General features: G+C 43.8%; 1 long non-coding RNA gene across 4 annotated transcripts in view; it reads left to right on the forward strand.

The window, feature by feature from the left end:
* LOC307181236 overlaps positions 1 to 22,363 on the forward strand; it is a 1,179,595-nt gene that overhangs the window by 780,426 nt on the left and 376,806 nt on the right. Inside the window, exon 10 of one of the 4 annotated variants that reach the window (XR_013826190.1) lies at positions 2,097 to 2,186. The exons of the other annotated variants lie outside the window; for them this stretch is intronic. This is a non-coding gene — a long non-coding RNA (uncharacterized lncRNA). Of the gene's footprint in view, positions 1 to 2,096; positions 2,187 to 22,363 lie in introns of those variants that run through there. 4 annotated transcript variants of the gene reach the window in all.

Below are 22,363 nucleotides of genomic sequence, written 5' to 3' on the forward strand. Positions count from 1 at the left end.
TTCACATGGTTGATCATACTTGGGTTCCACATGCATGTTTTAGCTGAAGGAAGAATACCTAAAACCTGGGTAGTTGAAACCCGTGGAATGGGTACCATGCAATATGACTTCAAAGGGTCTTCATTTGCTCACCAAACCTCTCCAATCCTATCACTGCTGCGTTTATGCCCCTGTACACATGCTTGATTCTCTTTCGGAGACATAGCAATCTATAGGTTTTAAGATACTTACTAGTCAGGTACACTCTTAGGCGTTTAATATGCGGTGTTGTGTCCATTTCGTTGAGCAAGGAGTAGCTCTTGTCTATTCCATATTTGGCTTAAGGAACTTTATCTGTGCTCATTTCAATCTCTGGTTTTATGCAGCACCCCAACTCACCTTTACCCTTAAGCAAGCATAAGTTGGTTTTCTAAATTTGAGACCCTGTTCTGTTCTGTAATTCAGTTCCTGTGTAGCGAAGTTTACATTCCGTGTATTACTGATATCTTATGATGTTTCTTTTTCTGTGTGACTTATTTCAGTTAGAATCATCATACCTGAATCCACTCATTGTGATGCTAAGGGCCTGATGACACAGATTTCATTGCTGAGTGACATTGCTTTGTAAGTAAATACCACCACTTCTTTCTCCATTTTTCACTTTCTGCGATGTTGAACTTGTACTGTAAACGCGGTTCTTGTAAACAGAGCCGTTCCAAACTTTGGGGTGGCTGTGTCTTTTTGATTTTAATTTCCCTACGCTATATGACCATAAGTGGAAGTGCCGTAGGTTCTGTTGCTTTGTTTTTTAGATGTTTCAGGAAACACCATACACTTCTCCCGAGTGGTTGTTGGCAATTTACATCCCGCCCATCAGCATAACAAGGCTCCCAGTTCTCCATGGCCTGTCCTGCCTTTCTGGATTTTACACTTTTTTCAGATGGCCCTTTTGACCGGGGGGAAGTGAGACTTCATTGTAGTGCAGATTTCCTTTGCAAGCTTGCTTGGTTGGCCAAAAAGGGCGTATGCGTTTTTTCCTGAATATATTCAGGAAAAAACGCATACGCCCTTTTTGGCCAAGTGCATCATTGTGGACGTTCTGCCTCTTTTCCTATGCTTTCAATGCAATTCCAGTCTACCTCCTGAAATCGGTTTCCTGCAATTCTGCCCCGCTTTCAAGTCCTCTTGGCAGCCTTACTTCAGTCTATTTTTGGACGATAGCTGTCATTTATAACTCTGCAGGTTTGTGAATTACAGTGCCCCTGAGCTCCTTTCTTCAACTCGCTTTCTTGTGACCTGGCCGCAACACCGCTGGATGACTTCAGGCCCTAATCTGGTTCCGGCACGGCACGCTGAGCCTTTGGTTATTTCCTCTTCCTGGTGGGAAATGAGAGTTAAATTTGCCCGTCCAGACACCTCCAGCTAGCCTCTCATTGGTTCTCGCTATTCCTGTTCATCTTCCGCAGAAATTGCAAACTGTGTCAAACAGGAGGTTAAAGGCGCTGACTCTCCAAGTCGGGAGAGTGTTAGTAAAGCGTCTGGAATGTTGCACCCGAGTACCAGGGGAGGAAAACTGAGACATATTTGAACACGTCTCCCGATCACATGGTTGATCATACTCTAGGTTCCACATGCATGTTTTAGCTGAAGGAAGAATACCTAAAACCTGGGTAGTTGAAACCCGTGGAATGGGTACCATGCAATATGACTTCAAAGGGTCTTCATTTGCTCACCGAACCTCTCCAATCCTATCACTGCTGCGTTTATGCCCCTGTACACATGCTTGATTCTCTTTCGGAGACATAGCAATCCATAGGTTTTAAGATACTTACTAGTCAGGTACATTCTTAGGCGTTTAATATGGGGTTTTGAGTCCATTTCGTTGAGCAAGGAGTAGCTCTTGTCTATTCCATATTTGGCTTAAGGAACTTTATCTGTGCTCATTTCAATCTCTGGTTTTATGCAGCACCCCAACTCACCTTTACCCTTAAGTAAGCATAAGTTGGTTTTCTAAATTTGAGACCCTGTTCTGTTCTGTAATTCAGTTCCTGTGTAGCCAAGTTTACATTCCGTGTATTACTGATATCTTATGATGTTTCTTTTTCTGTGTGACTTAGTTCCGTTAGAATCATCATACCTGAATCCACTCATTGTGATGCTAAGGGCCTGATGACATAGATTTCATTTCTGAGTGATATTGCTTTGTAAGTAAATACCACAACTTCTTTATCCATTTTTCACTTTCTGCGATGTTGAACTTGTACTGTAAACGAGGTTCTTGTAAACAGAGCCGTTCCAAACTTTGGGGTGGCTGTGTCTTTTTGATTTTAATTTCCCTAAGCTATAGGACCATAAGTGGCAGTGCCCTAGGCTCTGTTGCTTTGTTTTTTAGATGTTTCAGGAAACACCATACACTTCTCCCGAGTGTCTGTTGGCAATTTACATCCCGCCCATCAGCATAACAAGGCTCCCAGTTCTCCATGGCCTGTCCTGCCTTTCTGGATTTTACACTTTTTTCAGATGGCCCTTTTGACCGGGTGGAAGTGAGACTTCATTGTAGTGCAGATTTCCTTTGCAAGCTTGCTTGGTTGGCCAAAAAGGGCGTATGCGTTTTTTCCTGAATATATTCAGGAAAAAACGCATACGCCCTTTTTGGCCAAGTGCATCATTGTGGACGTTCTGCCTCTTTTCCTATGCTTTCAATGCAATTCCAGTCTACCTCCTGAAATTGGTTTCCTGCAATTCTGCCCCGCTTTCAAGTCCTCTTGGCAGCCTTACTTCAGTCTATTTTTGGACGATAGCTGTCATTTATAACTCTGCAGGTTTGTGAATTACAGTGCCCCTGAGCTCCTTTCTTCAACTCGCTTTCTTGTGACCTGGCCGCAACACCGCAGGATGGCTTCAGGCCCTAATCTGGTTCCGGCCCGGCATGCTGAGCCTTTGGTTAATTCCTCTTCCTGGTGGGAAATGAGAGTTAAATTTGCCCGTCCAGACACCTCCAGCTAGCCTCTCATTGGTTCTCGCTATTCCTGTTCATCTTCCGCAGAAATTGCAAACTGGGCCAAACAGGAGGTTAAAGGGACTGACTCTCCAAGTGGGGAGAGTGTTAGTAAAGCGTCTGGAATGTTGCACCCGAGTACCAGGGGAGGAAAACTGAGACATATTTGAACACGTCTCCCGATCACATGGTTGATCATACTCTGGGTTCCACATGCATGTTTTAGCTGAAGGAAGAATACATAAAACCTGGGTAGTTGAAACCTGTGGAATGGGTACCATGCAATATGACTTCAAAGGGTCTTCATTTGCTCACCGAACCTCTCCAATCCTATCACTGCTGCGTTTATGCCCCTGTACACATGCTTGATTCTCTTTCGGAGACATAGCAATCCATAGGTTTTACGATACTTACTAGTCAGGTACATACTTAGGCGTTTAATATGCGGTGTTGAGTCCATTTCGTTGAGCAAGGAGTAGCTCTTGTCTATTCCATATTTGACTTAAGGAACTTTATCTGTGCTCATTTCAATCTCTGGTTTTATGCAGCACCCCAACTCACCTTTACCCTTAAGTAAGCATAAGTTGGTTTTCTAAATTTGAGACCCTGTTCTGTTCTGTAATTCAGTTCCTGTGTAGCCAAGTTTACATTCCGTGTATTACTGATATCTTATGATGTTTCTTTTTCTGTGTGACTTAGTTCCGTTAGAATCATCATACCTGAATCCACTCATTGTGATGCTAAGGGCCTGATGACATAGATTTCATTTCTGAGTGATATTGCTTTGTAAGTAAATACCACAACTTCTTTATCCATTTTTCACTTTCTGCGATGTTGAACTTGTACTGTAAACGAGGTTCTTGTAAACAGAGCCGTTCCAAACTTTGGGGTGGCTGTGTCTTTTTGATTTTAATTTCCCTAAGCTATAGGACCATAAGTGGAAGTGCCCTAGGCTCTGTTGCTTTGTTTTTTAGATGTTTCAGGAAACACCATACACTTCTCCCGAGTGTCTGTTGGCAATTTACATCCCGCCCATCAGCATAACAAGGCTCCCAGTTCTCCATGGCCTGTCCTGCCTTTCTGGATTTTACACTTTTTTCAGATGGCCCTTTTGACCGGGGGGAAGTGAGACTTCATTGTAGTGCAGATTTCCTTTGCAAGCTTGCTTGGTTGGCCAAAAAGGGCGTATGCGTTTTTTCCTGAATATATTCAGGAAAAAACGCATACGCCCTTTTTGGCCAAGTGCATCATTGTGGACGTTCTGCCTCTTTTCCTATGCTTTCAATGCAATTCCAGTCTACCTCCTGAAATCGGTTTCCTGCAATTCTGCCCCGCTTTCAAGTCCTCTTGGCAGCCTTACTTCAGTCTATTTTTGGACGATAGCTGTCATTTATAACTCTGCAGGTTTGTGAATTACAGTGCCCCTGAGCTCCTTTCTTCAACTCGCTTTCTTATGACCTGGCCGCAACACCGCAGGATGGCTTCAGGCCCTAATCTGGTTCCGGCCCGGCATGCTGAGCCTTTGGTTAATTCCTCTTCCTGGTGGGAAATGAGAGTTAAATTTGCCCGTCCAGACACCTCCAGCTAGCCTCTCATTGGTTCTCGCTATTCCTGTTCATCTTCCGCAGAAATTGCAAACTGGGCCAAACAGGAGGTTAAAGGGACTGACTCTCCAAGTGGGGAGAGTGTTAGTAAAGCGTCTGGAATGTTGCACCCGAGTACCAGGGGAGGAAAACTGAGACATATTTGAACACGTCTCCCGATCACATGGTTGATCATACTCTAGGTTCCACATGCATGTTTTAGCTGAAGGAAGAATACCTTAAACCTGGGTAGTTGAAACCTGTGGAATGGGTACCATGCAATATGACTTCAAAGGGTCTTCATTTGCTCACCGAACCTCTCCAATCCTATCACTGCTGCGTTTATGGCCCTGTACACATGCTTGATTCTCTTTCGGAGACATAGCAATCCATAGGTTTTAAGATACTTACTAGTCAAGTACATTCTTATGCGTTTAATATGGGGTGTTGAGTCCATTTCGTTGAGCAAGGAGTAGCTCTTGTCTATTCCATATTTGGCTTAAGGAACTTTATCTGTGCTCATTTCAATCTCTGGTTTTATGCAGCACCCCAACTCACCTTTACCCTTAAGCAAGAATAAGTTGGTTTTCTAAATTTGAGACCCTGTTCTGTTCTGTAATTCAGTTCCTGTGTAGCCAAGTTTCCATTCCGTGTATTACTGATATCTTATGATGTTTCTTTTTCTGTGTGACTTATTTCAGTTAGAATCATCATACCTGAATCCACTCATTGTGCTGCTAAGGGCCTGATGACACAGATTTCATTGCTGAGTGATATTGCTTTGTAAGTAAATACCACAACTTCTTTATCCATTTTTCACTTTCTGCGATGTTGAACTTGTACTGTAAACGAGGTTCTTGTAAACAGAGGCGTCCCAAACTTTGGGGTGGCTGTGTCTTTTTGATTTTAATTTCCCTAAGCTATAGGACCATAAGTGGCAGTGCCCTAGGCTCTGTTGCTTTGTGTTTTAGATGTTTCAGGAAACACCATACACTTCTCCTGAGTGTCTGTTGGCAATTTACATCCCGCCCATCAGCATAACAAGGCTCCCAGTTCTCCATGGCCTGTCCTGCCTTTCTGGATTTTACACTTTTTTCAGATGGCCCTTTTGACCGGGGGGAAGTGAGACTTCATTGTAGTGCAGATTTCCTTTGCAAGCTTGCTTGGTTGGCCAAAAAGGGCGTATGCGTTTTTTCCTGAATATATTCAGGAAAAAACGCATACGCCCTTTTTGGCCAAGTGCATCATTGTGGACGTTCTGCCTCTTTTCCTATGCTTTCAATGCAATTTCAGTCTACCTCCTGAAATCGGTTTCCTGCAATTCTGCCCCGCTTTCAAGTCCTCTTGGCAGCCTTACTTCAGTCTATTTTTGGACGATAGCTGTCATTTATAACTCTGCAGGTTTGTGAATTACAGTGCCCCTGAGCTCCTTTCTTCAACTCGCTTTCTTGTGACCTGGCCGCAACACCGCAGGATGGCTTCAGGCCCTAATCTGGTTCTGGCACGGCACGCTGAGCCTTTGGTTATTTCCTCCTCCTGGTGGGAAATGAGAGTTAAATTTGCCCGTCCAGACACCTCCAGCTAGCCTCTCATTGGTTCTCGCTATTCCTGTTCATCTTCCGCAGAAATTTCAAACTGTGCCAAACAGGAGGTTAAGGGCGCTGACTCTCCAAGTGGGGAGAGTGTTAGTAAAGCGTCTGGAATGTTGCACCCGAGTACCAGGGGAGGAAAACTGAGACATATTTGAACACGTCTCCCGATCACATGGTTGATCATACTCTGGGTTCCACATGTATGTTTTAGCTGAAGGAAGAATACATAAAACCTGGGTAGTTGAAACCCGTGGAATGGGTACCATGCAATATGACTTCAAAGGGTCTTCATTTGCTCACCGAACCTCTCCAATCCTATCACTGCTGCGTTTATGCCCCTGTACACATGCTTGATTCTCTTTCGGAGACATAGCAATCTATAGGTTTTAAGATACTTACTAGTCAGGTACATTCTTAGGCGTTTAATATGCGGTGTTGAGTCCATTTCGTTGAGCAAGGAGTAGCTCTTGTCTATTCCATATTTGGCTTAAGGAACTTTATCTGTGCTCATTTCAATCTCTGGTTTTATGCAGCACCCCAACTCACCTTTACCCTTAAGCAAGCATAAGTTGGTTTTCTAAATTTGAGACCCTGTTCTGTTCGGTAATTCAGTTCCTGTGTAGCCAAGTTTACATTCCGTGTATTACTGATATCTTATGATGTTTCTTTTTCTGTGTGACTTATTTCAGTTAGAATCATCATACCTGAATCCACTCATTGTGCTGCTAAGGGCCTGATGACACAGATTTCATTGCTGAGTGATATTGCTTTGTAAGTAAATACCACAACTTCTTTATCCATTTTTCACTTTCTGCGATGTTGAACTTGTACTGTAAACGAGGTTCTTGTAAACAGAGCCGTTCCAAACTTTGGGGTGGCTGTGTCTTTTTGATTTTAATTTCCCTAAGCTATAGGACCATAAGTGGAAGTGCCCTAGGTTCTGTTGCTTTGTTTTTTAGATGTTTCAGGAAACACCATACACTTCTCCCGAGTGGTTGTTGGCAATTTACATCCCGCCCATCAGCATAACAAGGCTCCCAGTTCTCCATGGCCTGTCCTGCCTTTCTGGATTTTACACTTTTTTCAGATGGCCCTTTTGACCGGGGGGAAGTGAGACTTCATTGTAGTGCAGATTTCCTTTGCAAGCTTGCTTGGTTGGCCAAAAAGGGCGTATGCGTTTTTTCCTGAATATATTCAGGAAAAAACGCATACGCCCTTTTTGGCCAAGTGCATCATTGTGGACGTTCTGCCTCTTTTCCTATGCTTTCAATGCAATTCCAGTCTACCTCCTGAAATCGGTTTCCTGCAATTCTGCCCCGCTTTCAAGTCCTCTTGGCAGCCTTACTTCAGTCTATTTTTGGACGATAGCTGTCATTTATAACTCTGCAGGTTTGTGAATTACAGTGCCCCTGAGCTCCTTTCTTCAACTCGCTTTCTTGTGACCTGGCCGCAACACCGCAGGATGGCTTCAGGCCCTAATCTGGTTCCGGCACGGCACACTGAGCCTTTGGTTAATTCCTCTTCCTGGTGGGAAATGAGAGTTAAATTTGCCCGTCCAGACACCTCCAGCTAGTCTCTCATTGGTTCTCGCTATTCCTGTTCATCTTCCGCAGAAATTGCAAACTGGGTCAAACAGGAGGTTAAAGGGACTGACTCTCCAAGTCGGGAGAGTGTTAGTAAAGCGTCTGGAATGTTGCACCCGAGTACCAGGGTACGAAAACTGAGACATATTTGAACACGTCTCCCGATCACATGGTTGATCATACTCTAGGTTCCACATGCATGTTTTAGCTGAAGGAAGAATACCTTAAACCTGGGTAGTTGAAACCCGTGGAATGGGTATCATGCAATATGACTTCAAAGGGTCTTCATTTGCTCACCGAACCTCTCCAATCCTATCACTGCTGCGTTTATGCCCCTGTACACATGCTTGATTCTCTTTCGGAGACATAGCAATCCATAGGTTTTAAGATACTTAGTAGTCAGGAACATTCTTAGGCGTTTAATATGGGGTGTTGAGTCCATTTCGTTGACCAAGGAGTAGCTCTTGTCTATTCCATATTTGGCTTAAGGAACTTTATCTGTGCTCATTTCAATCTCTGGTTTTATGCAGCAACCCAACTCACCTTTCCCCTTAAGCAAGCATAAGTTGGTTTTGTAAATTTGAGAACCTGTTCTGTTTTGGAATTCAGTTCCTGTGTAGCCAAGTTTACATTCCGTGTATTAGTGATATCTTATGATGTTTCTTTTTCTGTGTGACTTATTTCAGTTAGAATCATCGTACCTGAATCTACTCATTATGCTGCTACGGGCCTGATGTCATAGATTTCATTGCTGAGTGATACTGCATTGTACGTAAGTACCACAAGTTCTTTATCCATTTTTCACTTTCTGCGATGTTGAACTTGTACTGTAAACGAGGTTCTTGTAAACAGAGCCGTTCCAAACTTTGGGGTGGCTGTGTCTTTTTGATTTTAATTTCCCTAAGCTATAGGACCATAAGTGGAAGTGCCCTAGGCTCTGTTGCTTTGTTTTTTAGATGTTTCAGGAAACACCATACACTTCTCCCAAGTGTCTGTTGGCAATTTACATCCCGCCCATCAGCATAACAAGGCTCCCAGTTCTCAATGGCCTGTTGCCTTTCTGGATTTTACACTTTTTTCAGATGGCCCTTTTGACCGGGGGGAAGTGAGACTTCATTGTAGTGCAGATTTCCTTTGCAAGCTTGCTTGGTTGGCCAAAAAGGGCGTATGCGTTTTTTCCTGAATATATTCAGGAAAAAACGCATACGCCCTTTTTGGCCAAGTGCATCATTGTGGACGTTCTGCCTCTTTTCCTATGCTTTCAATGCAATTCCAGTCTACCTCCTGAAATCGGTTTCCTGCAATTCTGCCCCGCTTTCAAGTCCTCTTGGAAGCCTTACTTCAGTCTATTTTTGGACGATAGCTTTCATTTATAACTCTGCAGGTTTGTGAATTACAGTGCCCCTGAGCTCCTTTCTTCAACTCGCTTTCTTGTGAGCTGGCCGCAACACCGCAGGATGGCTTCAGGCCCTAATCTGGTTCCGGCACGGCACGCTGAGCCTTTGGTTAATTCCTCTTCCTGGTGGGAAATGAGAGTTAAATTTGCCCGTCCAGACACCTCCAGCTAGTCTCTCATTGGTTCTCGCTATTCCTGTTCATCTTCCGCAGAAATTGCAAACTGGGCCAAACAGGAGGTTAAAGGGACTGACTCTCCAAGTCGGGAGAGTGTTAGTAAAGCGTCTGGAATGTTGCACCCGAGTACCAGGGTACGAAAACTGAGACATATTTGAACACGTCTCCCGATCACATGGTTGATCATACTCTAGGTTCCACATGCATGTTTTAGCTGAAGGAAGAATACCTTAAACCTGGGTAATTGAAACCCGTGGAATGGGTACCATGCAATATGACTTCAAAGGGTCTTCATTTGCTCACCGAACCTCTCCAATCCTATCACTGCTGCGTTTATGCCCCTGTACACATGCTTGATTCTCTTTCGGAGACATAGCAATCCATAGGTTTTAAGATACTTACTAGTCAGGAACATTCTTAGGCGTTTAATATGGGGTGTTGAGTCCATTTCGTTGAGCAAGGAGTAGCTCTTGTCTATTCCATATTTGGCTTAAGGAACTTTATCTGTGCTCATTTCAATCTCTGGTTTTATGGAGCACCCCAACTCACCTTTACCCTTAAGCAAGAATAAGTTGGTTTTCTAAATTTGAGACCCTGTTCTGTTCTGTAATTCAGTTCCTGTGTAGCCAAGTTTACATTCCGTGTATTACTGATATCTTATGATGTTTCTTTTTCTGTGTGACTTATTTCAGTTAGAATCATCATACCTGAATCCACTCATTGTGCTGCTAAGGGCCTGATGACACAGATTTCATTGCTGAGTGATATTGCTTTGTAAGTAAATACCACAACTTCTTTATCCATTTTTCACTTTCTGCGATGTTGAACTTGTACTGTAAACGAGGTTCTTGTAAACAGAGCCGTTCCAAACTTTGGGGTGGCTGTGTCTTTTTGATTTTAATTTCCCTAAGCTATAGGACCATAAGTGGAAGTGCCCTAGGTTCTGTTGCTTTGTTTTTTAGATGTTTCAGGAAACACCATACTCTTCTCCCGAGTGGTTGTTGGCAATTTACATCCCGCCCATCAGCATAACAAGGCTCCCAGTTCTCCATGGCCTGTCCTGCCTTTCTGGATTTTACACTTTTTTCAGATGGCCCTTTTGACCGGGGGGAAGTGAGACTTCATTGTAGTGCAGATTTCCTTTGCAAGCTTGCTTGGTTGGCCAAAAAGGGCGTATGCGTTTTTTCCTGAATATATTCCTGAATATATATTTTCCTGAATATATTCAGGAAAAAATGCATACGCCCTTTTTGGCCAAGTGCATCATTGTGGACGTTCTGCCTCTTTTCCTATGCTTTCAATGCAATTCCAGTCTACCTCCTGAAATCGGTTTCCTGCAATTCTGCCCCACTTTCAAGTCCTCTTGGCAGCCTTACTTCAGTCTATTTTTGGACGATAGCTGTCATTTATAACTCTGCAGGTTTGTGAATTACAGTGCCCCTGAGCTCCTTTCTTCAACTTGCTTTCTTGTGACCTGGCCACAACACCGCAGGATGGCTTCAGGCCCTAATCTGGTTCCGGCACGGCACGCTGAGCCTTTGGTTATTTCCTTTTCCTGGTGGGAAATGAGAGTTAAATTTGTCCGTGCAGACACCTCCAGCTAGTCTCTCATTGGTTCTCGCTATTCCTGTTCATCTTCCGCAGAAATTGCAAACTGGGCCAAACAGGAGGTTAAAGGCGCTGACTCTCCAAGTGGGGAGAGTGTTAGTAAAGCGTCTGGAATGTTGCACCCGAGTACCAGGGGAGGAAAACTGAGACATATTTGAACACGTCTCCCGTTCACATGGTTGATCATACTTGGGTTCCACATGCATGTTTTATCTGAAGGAAGAATACCTTAAACCTGGAGAGTTGAGACCCGTGTAATGGGTACCATGCAATATGACTTCAAAGGGTCTTCATTTGCTCACCGAACCTCTCCAATCCTATCACTGCTGCGTTTATGCCCCTGTACACATGCTTGATTCTCTTTCGGAGACATAGCAATCCATAGGTTTTAAGATACTTACTAGTCAGGTACATTCTTAGGCGCTTAATATGCGGTGTTGAGTCCATTTCGTTGAGCAAGGAGTAGCTCTTGTCTATTCCATATTTGGCTTAAGGAACTTTATCTGTGCTCATTTCAATCTCTGGTTTTATGCAGCACCCCAACTCACCTTTACCCTTAAGCAAGCATAAGTTGGTTTTCTAAATTTGAGACCCTGTTCTGTTCTGTAATTCAGTTCCTGTGTAGCCAAGTTTACATTCCGTGTATTAGTGATATCTTATGATGTTTCTTTTTCTGTGTGACTTACTTCAGTTAGAATCATCATACCTGAATCCACTCATTGTGCTGCTATGGGCCTGATGACACAGATTTCATTGCTGAGTGATATTGCTTTGTAAGTAAATACCACAACTTCTTTATCCATTTTTCACTTTCTGCGATGTTGAACTTGTACTGTAAACGAGGTTCTTGTAAACAGAGCCGTTCCAAACTTTGGGGTGGCTGTGTCTTTTTTATTTTAATTTCCCTAAGCTATAGGACCATAAGTGGAAGTGCCCTAGGCTCTGTTGCTTTGTTTTTTAGATGTTTCAGGAAACACCATACACTTCTCCCGAGTGTCTGTTGGCAATTTACATCCCGCCCATCAGCATAACAAGGCTCCCAGTTCTCCATGGCCTGTCCTGCCTTTCTGGATTTTACACTTTTTTCAGATGGCCCTTTTGACCGGGGGGAAGTGAGACTTCATTGTAGTGCAGATTTCCTTTGCAAGCTTGCTTGGTTGGCCAAAAAGGGCGTATGCGTTTTTTCCTGAATATATTCAGGAAAAAACGCATACGCCCTTTTTGGCCAAGTGCATCATTGTGGACGTTCTGCCTCTTTTCCTATGCTTTCAATGCAATTCCAGTCTACCTCCTGAAATCGGTTTCCTGCAATTCTGCCCCGCTTTCAAGTCCTCTTGGCAGCCTTACTTCAGTCTATTTTTGGACGATAGCTGTCATTTATAACTCTGCAGGTTTGTGAATTACAGTGCCCCTGAGCTCCTTTCTTCAACTCGCTTTCTTGTGACCTGGTCGCAACACCGCAGGATGGCTTCAGGCCCTAATCTGGTTCTGGCACGGCACGCTGAGCCTTTGGTTATTTCCTCCTCCTGGTGGGAAATGAGAGTTAAATTTGCCCGTCCAGACACCTCCAGCTAGCCTCTCATTGGTTCTCGCTATTCCTGTTCATCTTCCGCAGAAATTTCAAACTGTGCCAAACAGGAGGTTAAGAGCGCTGACTCTCCAAGTGGGGAGAGTGTTATTAAAGCGTCTGGAATGTTGCACCCGAGTACCAGGGTACGAAAACTGAGACATATTTGAACACGTCTCCCGATCACATGGTTGATCATACTCTAGGTTCCACATGCATGTTTTAGCTGAAGGAAGAATACCTTAAACCTGGGTAGTTGAAACCCGTGGAATGGGTACCATGCAATATGACTTCAAAGGTTCTTCATTTGCTCACCGAACCTCTCCAATCCTATCACTGCTGCGTTTATGCCCCTGTACACATGCTTGATTCTCTTTCGGAGACATAGCAATCCATAGGTTTTAAGATACTTACTAGTCAGGTACATTCTTAGGCGTTTAATATGCGGTGTTGAGTCCATTTCGTTGAGCAAGGAGTAGCTCTTGTCTATTCCATATTTGGCTTAAGGAACTTTATCTGTGCTCATTTCGATCTCTGGTTATGCAGCACCCCAACTCACCTTTACCCTTAAGCAAGCATAAGTTGGTTTTCTAAATTTGAGACCCTGTTCTGTTCTGTAATTCAGTTCCTGTGTAGCCAAGTTTACATTCCGTGTATTACTGATATATTATGATGTTTCTTTTTCTGTGTGACTTATTTCAGTTAGAATCATCATACCTGAATCCACTCATTGTGCTGCTAAGGGCCTAATGACATAGATTTCATTGCTGAGTGATCTTGCTTTGTAAGTAAATACCACAACTTCTTTCTCCATTTTTCACTTTCTGCGATGTTGTACTTGTACGGTAAACGAGGTTCTTGTAAACAGAGCCGTTCCAAACTTTGGGGTGGCTGTGTCTTTTTTATTTTAATTTCCCTAAGCTATGGGACCATAAGTGGAAGTGCCCTAGGCTCTGTGGATTTGTTTTTTAGATGTTTCAGGAAACACCATACACTTCTCCCGAGTGTCTGTTGGCAATTTACATCCCGCCCATCAGCATAACAAGGCTCCCAGTTCTCCATGGCCTGTCCTGCCTTTCTGGATTTTACACTTTTTTCAGATGGCCCTTTTGACCGGGGGGAAGTGAGACTTCATTGTAGTGCAGATTTCCTTTGCAAGCTTGCTTGGTTGGCCAAAAAGGGCGTATGCGTTTTTTCCTGAATATATTCAGGAAAAAACGCATACGCCCTTTTTGGCCAAGTGCATCATTGTGGACGTTCTGCCTCTTTTCCTATGCTTTCAATGCAATTCCAGTCTACCTCCTGAAATCGGTTTCCTGCAATTCTGCCCCGCTTTCAAGTCCTCTTGGCAGCCTTACTTCAGTCTATTTTTGGACGATAGCTGTCATTTATAACTCTGCAGGTTTGTGAATTACAGTGCCCCTGAGCTCCTTTCTTCAACTCGCTTTCTTGTGAACTGGCCGCAACACCGCAGCATGGCTTCAGGCCCTAATCTGGTTCCGGCACGGCACGCTGAGCCTTTGGTTACTTCCTCTTCCTGGTGGGAAATGAGAGTTAAATTTGCCCGTCCAGACACCTCCAGCTAGTCTCTCATTGGTTCTCGCTATTCCTGTTCATCTTCCACAGAAATTGCACACTGGGCCAAACAGGAGGTTAAAGGGACTGACTCTCCAAGTCGGGAGAGTGTTAGTAAAGCGTCTGGAAAGTTGCACCCGAGTACCAGGGTACGAAAACTGAGACATATTTGAACACGTCTCCCGATCACATGGTTGATCATACTCTAGGTTCCACATGCATGTTTTAGCTGAAGGAAGAATACCTTAAACCTGGGTAGTTGAAACCCGTGGAATGGGTACCATGCAATATGACTTCAAAGGTTCTTCATTTGCTCACCGAACCTCTCCAATCCTATCACTGCTGCGTTTATGCCCCTGTACACATGCTTGATTCTCTTTCGGAGACATAGCAATCCATAGGTTTTACGATACTTACTAGTCAGGTACATTCTTAGGCGTTTAATATGCGGTGTTGAGTCCATTTCGTTGAGCAAGGAGTAGCTCTTGTCTATTCCATATTTGGCTTAAGGAACTTTATCTGTGCTCATTTCGATCTCTGGTTATGCAGCACCCCAACTCACCTTTACCCTTAAGCAAGCATAAGTTGGTTTTCTAAATTTGAGACCCTGTTCTGTTCTGTAATTCAGTTCCTGTGTAGCCAAGTTTACATTCCGTGTATTACTGATATCTTATGATGTTTCTTTTTCTGTGTGACTTATTTCAGTTAGAATCATCATACCTGAATCCACTCATTGTGCTGCTAAGGGCCTAATGACATAGATTTCATTGCTGAGTGATCTTGCTTTGTAAGTAAATACCACAACTTCTTTCTCCATTTTTCACTTTCTGCGATGTTGAACTTGTACGGTAAACGAGGTTCTTGTAAACAGAGCCGTTCCAAACTTTGGGGTGGCTGTGTCTTTTTTATTTTAATTTCCCTAAGCTATGGGACCATAAGTGGAAGTGCCCTAGGCTCTGTGGATTTGTTTTTTAGATGTTTCAGGAAACACCATACACTTCTCCCGAGTGTCTGTTGGCAATTTACATCCCGCCCATCAGCATAACAAGGCTCCCAGTTCTCCATGGCCTGTCCTGCCTTTCTGGATTTTACACTTTTTTCAGATGGCCCTTTTGACCGGGGGGAAGTGAGACTTCATTGTAGTGCAGATTTCCTTTGCAAGCTTGCTTGGTTGGCCAAAAAGGGCGTATGCGTTTTTTCCTGAATATATTCAGGAAAAAACGCATACGCCCTTTTTGGCCAAGTGCATCATTGTGGACGTTCTGCCTCTTTTCCTATGCTTTCAATGCAATTCCAGTCTACCTCCTGAAATCGGTTTCCTGCAATTCTGCCCCGCTTTCAAGTCCTCTTGGCAGCCTTACTTCAGTCTATTTTTGGACGATAGCTGTCATTTATAACTCTGCAGGTTTGTGAATTACAGTGCCCCTGAGCTCCTTTCTTCAACTCGCTTTCTTGTGAACTGGCCGCAACACCGCAGCATGGCTTCAGGCCCTAATCTGGTTCCGGCACGGCACGCTGAGCCTTTGGTTAATTCCTCTTCCTGGTGGGAAATGAGAGTTAAATTTGCCCGTCCAGACACCTCCAGCTAGTCTCTCATTGGTTCTCGCTATTCCTGTTCATCTTCCGCAGAAATTGCAAACTGGGCCAAACAGGAGGTTAAAGGGACTGACTCTCCAAGTCGGGAGAGTGTTAGTAAAGCGTCTGGAAAGTTGCACCCGAGTACCAGGGTACGAAAACTGAGACATATTTGAACACGTCTCCCGATCACATGGTTGATCATACTCTAGGTTCCACATGCATGTTTTAGCTGAAGGAAGAATACCTTAAACCTGGGTAGTTGAAACCCGTGGAATGGGTACCATGCAATATGACTTCAAAGGTTCTTCATTTGCTCACCGAACCTCTCCAATCCTATCACTGCTGCGTTTATGCCCCTGTACACATGCTTGATTCTCTTTCGGAGACATAGCAATCCATAGGTTTTAAGATACTTACTAGTCAGGTACATTCTTAGGCGTTTAATATGCGGTGTTGAGTCCATTTCGTTGAGCAAGGAGTAGCTCTTGTCTATTCCATATTTGGCTTAAGGAACTTTATCTGTGCTCATTTCGATCTCTGGTTATGCAGCACCCCAACTCACCTTTACCCTTAAGCAAGCATAAGTTGGTTTTCTAAATTTGAGACCCTGTTCTGTTCTGTAATTCAGTTCCTGTGTAGCCAAGTTTACATTCCGTGTATTACTGATATATTATGATGTTTCTTTTTCTGTGTGACTTATTTCAGTTAGAATCATCATACCTGAATCCACTCATTGTGCTGCTAAGGGCCTAATGACATAGATTTCATTGCTGAGTGATCTTGCTTTGTAAGTAAATACCACAACTTCTTTCTCCATTTTTCACTTTCTGCGATGTTGAACTTGTACGGTAAACGAGGTTCTTGTAAACAGAGCCGTTCCAAACTTTGGGGTGGCTGTGTCTTTTTTATTTTAATTTCCCTAAGCTATGGGACCATAAGTGGAAGTGCCCTAGGCTCTGTGGATTTGTTTTTTAGATGTTTCAGGAAACACCATACACTTCTCCCGAGTGTCTGTTGGCAATTTACATCCCGCCCATCAGCATAACAAGGCTCCCAGTTCTCCATGGCCTGTCCTGCCTTTCTGGATTTTACACTTTTTTCAGATGGCCCTTTTGACCGGGGGGAAGTGAGACTTCATTGTAGTGCAGATTTCCTTTGCAAGCTTGCTTGGTTGGCCAAAAAGGGCGTATGCGTTTTTTCCTGAATATATTCAGGAAAAAACGCATACGCCCTTTTTGGCCAAGTGCATCATTGTGGACGTTCTGCCTCTTTTCCTATGCTTTCAATGCAATTCCAGTCTACCTCCTGAAATCGGTTTCCTGCAATTCTGCCCCGCTTTCAAGTCCTCTTGGCAGCCTTACTTCAGTCTATTTTTGGACGATAGCTGTCATTTATAACTCTGCAGGTTTGTGAATTACAGTGCCCCTGAGCTCCTTTCTTCAACTCGCTTTCTTGTGAACTGGCCGCAACACCGCAGCATGGCTTCAGGCCCTAATCTGGTTCCGGCACGGCACGCTGAGCCTTTGGTTACTTCCTCTTCCTGGTGGGAAATGAGAGTTAAATTTGCCCGTCCAGACACCTCCAGCTAGTCTCTCATTGGTTCTCGCTATTCCTGTTCATCTTCCGCAGAAATTGCAAACTGGGCCAAACAGGAGGTTAAAGGGACTGACTCTCCAAGTCGGGAGAGTGTTAGTAAAGCGTCTGGAAAGTTGCACCCGAGTACCAGGGTACGAAAACTGAGACATATTTGAACACGTCTCCCGATCACATGGTTGATCATACTCTAGGTTCCACATGCATGTTTTAGCTGAAGGAAGAATACCTTAAACCTGGGTAGTTGAAACCCGTGGAATGGGTACCATGCAATATGACTTCAAAGGTTCTTCATTTGCTCACCGAACCTCTCCAATCCTATCACTGCTGCGTTTATGCCCCTGTACACATGCTTGATTCTCTTTCGGAGACATAGCAATCCATAGGTTTTAAGATACTTACTAGTCAGGTACATTCTTAGGCGTTTAATATGCGGTGTTGAGTCCATTTCGTTGAGCAAGGAGTAGCTCTTGTCTATTCCATATTTGGCTTAAGGAACTTTATCTGTGCTCATTTCGATCTCTGGTTATGCAGCACCCCAACTCACCTTTACCCTTAAGCAAGCATAAGTTGGTTTTCTAAATTTGAGACCCTGTTCTGTTCTGTAATTCAGTTCCTGTGTAGCCAAGTTTACATTCCGTGTATTACTGATATCTTATGATGTTTCTTTTTCTGTGTGACTTATTTCAGTTAGAATCATCATACCTGAATCCACTCATTGTGCTGCTAAGGGCCTAATGACATAGATTTCATTGCTGAGTGATCTTGCTTTGTAAGTAAATACCACAACTTCTTTCTCCATTTTTCACTTTCTGCGATGTTGAACTTGTACGGTAAACGAGGTTCTTGTAAACAGAGCCGTTCCAAACTTTGGGGTGGCTGTGTCTTTTTTATTTTAATTTCCCTAAGCTATGGGACCATAAGTGGAAGTGCCCTAGGCTCTGTGGATTTGTTTTTTAGATGTTTCAGGAAACACCATACACTTCTCCCGAGTGTCTGTTGGCAATTTACATCCCGCCCATCAGCATAACAAGGCTCCCAGTTCTCCATGGCCTGTCCTGCCTTTCTGGATTTTACACTTTTTTCAGATGGCCCTTTTGACCGGGGGGAAGTGAGACTTCATTGTAGTGCAGATTTCCTTTGCAAGCTTGCTTGGTTGGCCAAAAAGGGCGTATGCGTTTTTTCCTGAATATATTCAGGAAAAAACGCATACGCCCTTTTTGGCCAAGTGCATCATTGTGGACGTTCTGCCTCTTTTCCTATGCTTTCAATGCAATTCCAGTCTACCTCCTGAAATCGGTTTCCTGCAATTCTGCCCCGCTTTCAAGTCCTCTTGGCAGCCTTACTTCAGTCTATTTTTGGACGATAGCTGTCATTTATAACTCTGCAGGTTTGTGAATTACAGTGCCCCTGAGCTCCTTTCTTCAACTCGCTTTCTTGTGAACTGGCCGCAACACCGCAGCATGGCTTCAGGCCCTAATCTGGTTCTGGCACGGCACGCTGAGCCTTTGGTTAATTCCTCTTCCTGGTGGGAAATGAGAGTTAAATTTGCCCGTCCAGACACCTCCAGCTAGTCTCTCATTGGTTCTCGCTATTCCTGTTCATCTTCCGCAGAAATTGCAAACTGGGCCAAACAGGAGGTTAAAGGGACTGACTCTCCAAGTCGGGAGAGTGTTAGTAAAGCGTCTGGAAAGTTGCACCCGAGTACCAGGGTACGAAAACTGAGACATATTTGAACACGTCTCCCGATCACATGGTTGATCATACTCTAGGTTCCACATGCATGTTTTAGCTGAAGGAAGAATACCTTAAACCTGGGTAGTTGAAACCCGTGGAATGGGTACCATGCAATATGACTTCAAAGGTTCTTCATTTGCTCACCGAACCTCTCCAATCCTATCACTGCTGCGTTTATGCCCCTGTACACATGCTTGATTCTCTTTCGGAGACATAGCAATCCATAGGTTTTAAGATACTTACTAGTCAGGTACATTCTTAGGCGTTTAATATGCGGTGTTGAGTCCATTTCGTTGAGCAAGGAGTAGCTCTTGTCTATTCCATATTTGGCTTAAGGAACTTTATCTGTGCTCATTTCGATCTCTGGTTATGCAGCACCCCAACTCACCTTTACCCTTAAGCAAGCATAAGTTGGTTTTCTAAATTTGAGACCCTGTTCTGTTCTGTAATTCAGTTCCTGTGTAGCCAAGTTTACATTCCGTGTATTACTGATATCTTATGATGTTTCTTTTTCTGTGTGACTTATTTCAGTTAGAATCATCATACCTGAATCCACTCATTGTGCTGCTAAGGGCCTAATGACATAGATTTCATTGCTGAGTGATCTTGCTTTGTAAGTAAATACCACAACTTCTTTCTCCATTTTTGACTTTCTGCGATGTTGAACTTGTACGGTAAACGAGGTTCTTGTAAACAGAGCCGTTCCAAACTTTGGGGTGGCTGTGTCTTTTTTATTTTAATTTCCCTAAGCTATGGGACCATAAGTGGAAGTGCCCTAGGCTCTGTGGATTTGTTTTTTAGATGTTTCAGGAAACACCATACACTTCTCCCGAGTGTCTGTTGGCAATTTACATCCCGCCCATCAGCATAACAAGGCTCCCAGTTCTCCATGGCCTGTCCTGCCTTTCTGGATTTTACACTTTTTTTAGATGGCCGTTTTGACCGGGGGGAAGTGAGATTTCATTGTAGTGCAGATTTCCTTTGCAAGCTTGCTTGGTTGGCCAAAAAGGGCGTATGCGTTTTTTCCTGAATATATTCAGGAAAAAACGCATACGCCCTTTTTGGCCAAGTGCATCATTGTGGACGTTCTGCCTCTTTTCCTATGCTTTCAATGCAATTCCAGTCTACCTCCTGAAATCGGTTTCCTGCAATTCTGCCCCACTTTCAAGTCCTCTTGGCAGCCTTACTTCAGTCTATTTTTGGACGATAGCTGTCATTTATAACTCTGCAGGTTTGTGAATTACAGTGCCCCTGAGCTCCTTTCTTCAACTCCCTTTTTTTGAGCTGGCCGCAACACCGCAGGATGGCTTCAGGCCTTAATCTGGTTCCGGCACGGCATGCTGAGCCTTTGGTTATTTCCTCTTCCTGGTGGGAAATGAGAGTTAAATTTGCCCGTCCAGACACCTCCAGCTAGCCTCTCATTGGTTCTCGCTATTCCTGTTCATCTTCCGCAGAAATTGCAAACTGTGCCAAACAGGAGGTTAAAGGCGCTGACTCTCCAAGTGGGGAGAGTGTTAGTAAAGCGTCTGGAATGTTGCACCCGAGTACCAGGGGAGGAAAACTGAGACATATTTGAACACGTCTCCCGATCACATGGTTGATCATACTCTGGGTTCCACATGCATGTTTTAGCTGAAGGAAGAATACATAAAACCTGGGTAGTTGAAACCCGTGGAATGGGTACCATGCAATATGACTTCAAAGGGTCTTCATTTGCTCACCGAACCTCTCCAATCCTATCACTGCTGCGTTTATGCCCCTGTACACATGCTTGATTCTCTTTTGGAGACATAGCAATCCATAGGTTTTAAGATACTTACTAGTCAGGTACATTCTTAGGCGTTTAATATGCGGTGTTGAGTCCATTTCGTTGAGCAAGGAGTAGCTCTTGTCTATTCCATATTTGGCTTAAGGAACTTTATCTGTGCTCATTTCAATCTCTGGTTTTATGCAGCAACCCAACTCACCTTTCCCCTTAAGCAAGCATAAGTTGGTTTGCTAAATTTGAGAACCTGTTCTGTTTTGGAATTCAATTCCTGTGTAGCCAAGTTTACATTCCGTGTATTAGTGATATCTTATGATGTTTCTTTTTCTGTGTGACTTATTTCAGTTAGAATCATCGTACCTGAATCTACTCATTATGCTGCTACGGGCCTGATGACATAGATTTCATTGCTGAGTGATACTGCATTGTACGTAAGTACCACAAGTTCTTTATCCATTTTTCACTTTCTGCGATGTTGAACTTGTACTGTAAACGAGGTTCTTGTAAACAGAGGCGTCCCAAACTTTGGGGTGGCTGTGTCTTTTTGATTTTAATTTCCCTAAGCTATAGGACCATAAGTGGAAGTGCCCTAGGTTCTGTTGCTTTGTTTTTTAGATGTTTCAGGAAACACCATACACTTCTCCCGAGTGGTTGTTGGCAATTTACATCCCGCCCATCAGCATAACAAGGCTCCCAGTTCTCCATGGCCTGTCCTGCCTTTCTGGATTTTACACTTTTTTCAGATGGCCCTTTTGACCGGGGGGAAGTGAGACTTCATTGTAGTGCAGATTTCCTTTGCAAGCTTGCTTGGTTGGCCAAAAAGGGCGTATGCGTTTTTTCCTGAATATATTCAGGAAAAAACGCATACGCCCTTTTTGGCCAAGTGCATCATTGTGGACGTTCTGCCTCTTTTCCTATGCTTTCAATGCAATTCCAGTCTACCTCCTGAAATCGGTTTCCTGCAATTCTGCCCCGCTTTCAAGTCCTCTTGGCAGCCTTACTTCAGTCTATTTTTGGACGATAGCTGTCATTTATAACTCTGCAGGTTTGTGAATTACAGTGCCCCTGAGCTCCTTTCTTCAACTCGCTTTCTTGTGACCTGGCCGCAACACCGCAGGATGGCTTCAGGCCCTAATCTGGTTCCGGCATGGCACACTGAGCCTTTGGTTAATTCCTCTTCCTGGTGGGAAATGAGAGTTAAATTTGCCCGTCCAGACACCTCCAGCTAGTCTCTCATTGGTTCTCGCTATTCCTGTTCATCTTCCGCAGAAATTGCAAACTGGGCCAAACAGGAGGTTAAAGGGACTGACTCTCCAAGTGGGGAGAGTGTTAGTAAAGCGTCTGGAATGTTGCACCCGAGTACCAGGTACGAAAACTGAGACATATTTGAACACGTCTCCCGATCACATGGTTGATCATACTCTAGGTTCCACATGCATGTTTTAGCTGAAGGAAGAATACCTTAAACCTGGGTAGTTGAAACCCGTGGAATGGGTACCATGCAATATGACTTCAAAGGGTCTTCATTTGCTCACCGAACCTCTCCAATCCTATCACTGCTGCGTTTATGCCCCTGTACACATGCTTGATTCTCTTTCGGAGACATAGCAATCCATAGGTTTTACGATACTTA

The sequence above is a fragment of the Stenella coeruleoalba genome (assembly GCF_951394435.1).
Source record: "Stenella coeruleoalba genome assembly, contig: scaffold_98, whole genome shotgun sequence".
Lineage (NCBI taxonomy): Eukaryota > Metazoa > Chordata > Mammalia > Artiodactyla > Delphinidae > Stenella > Stenella coeruleoalba.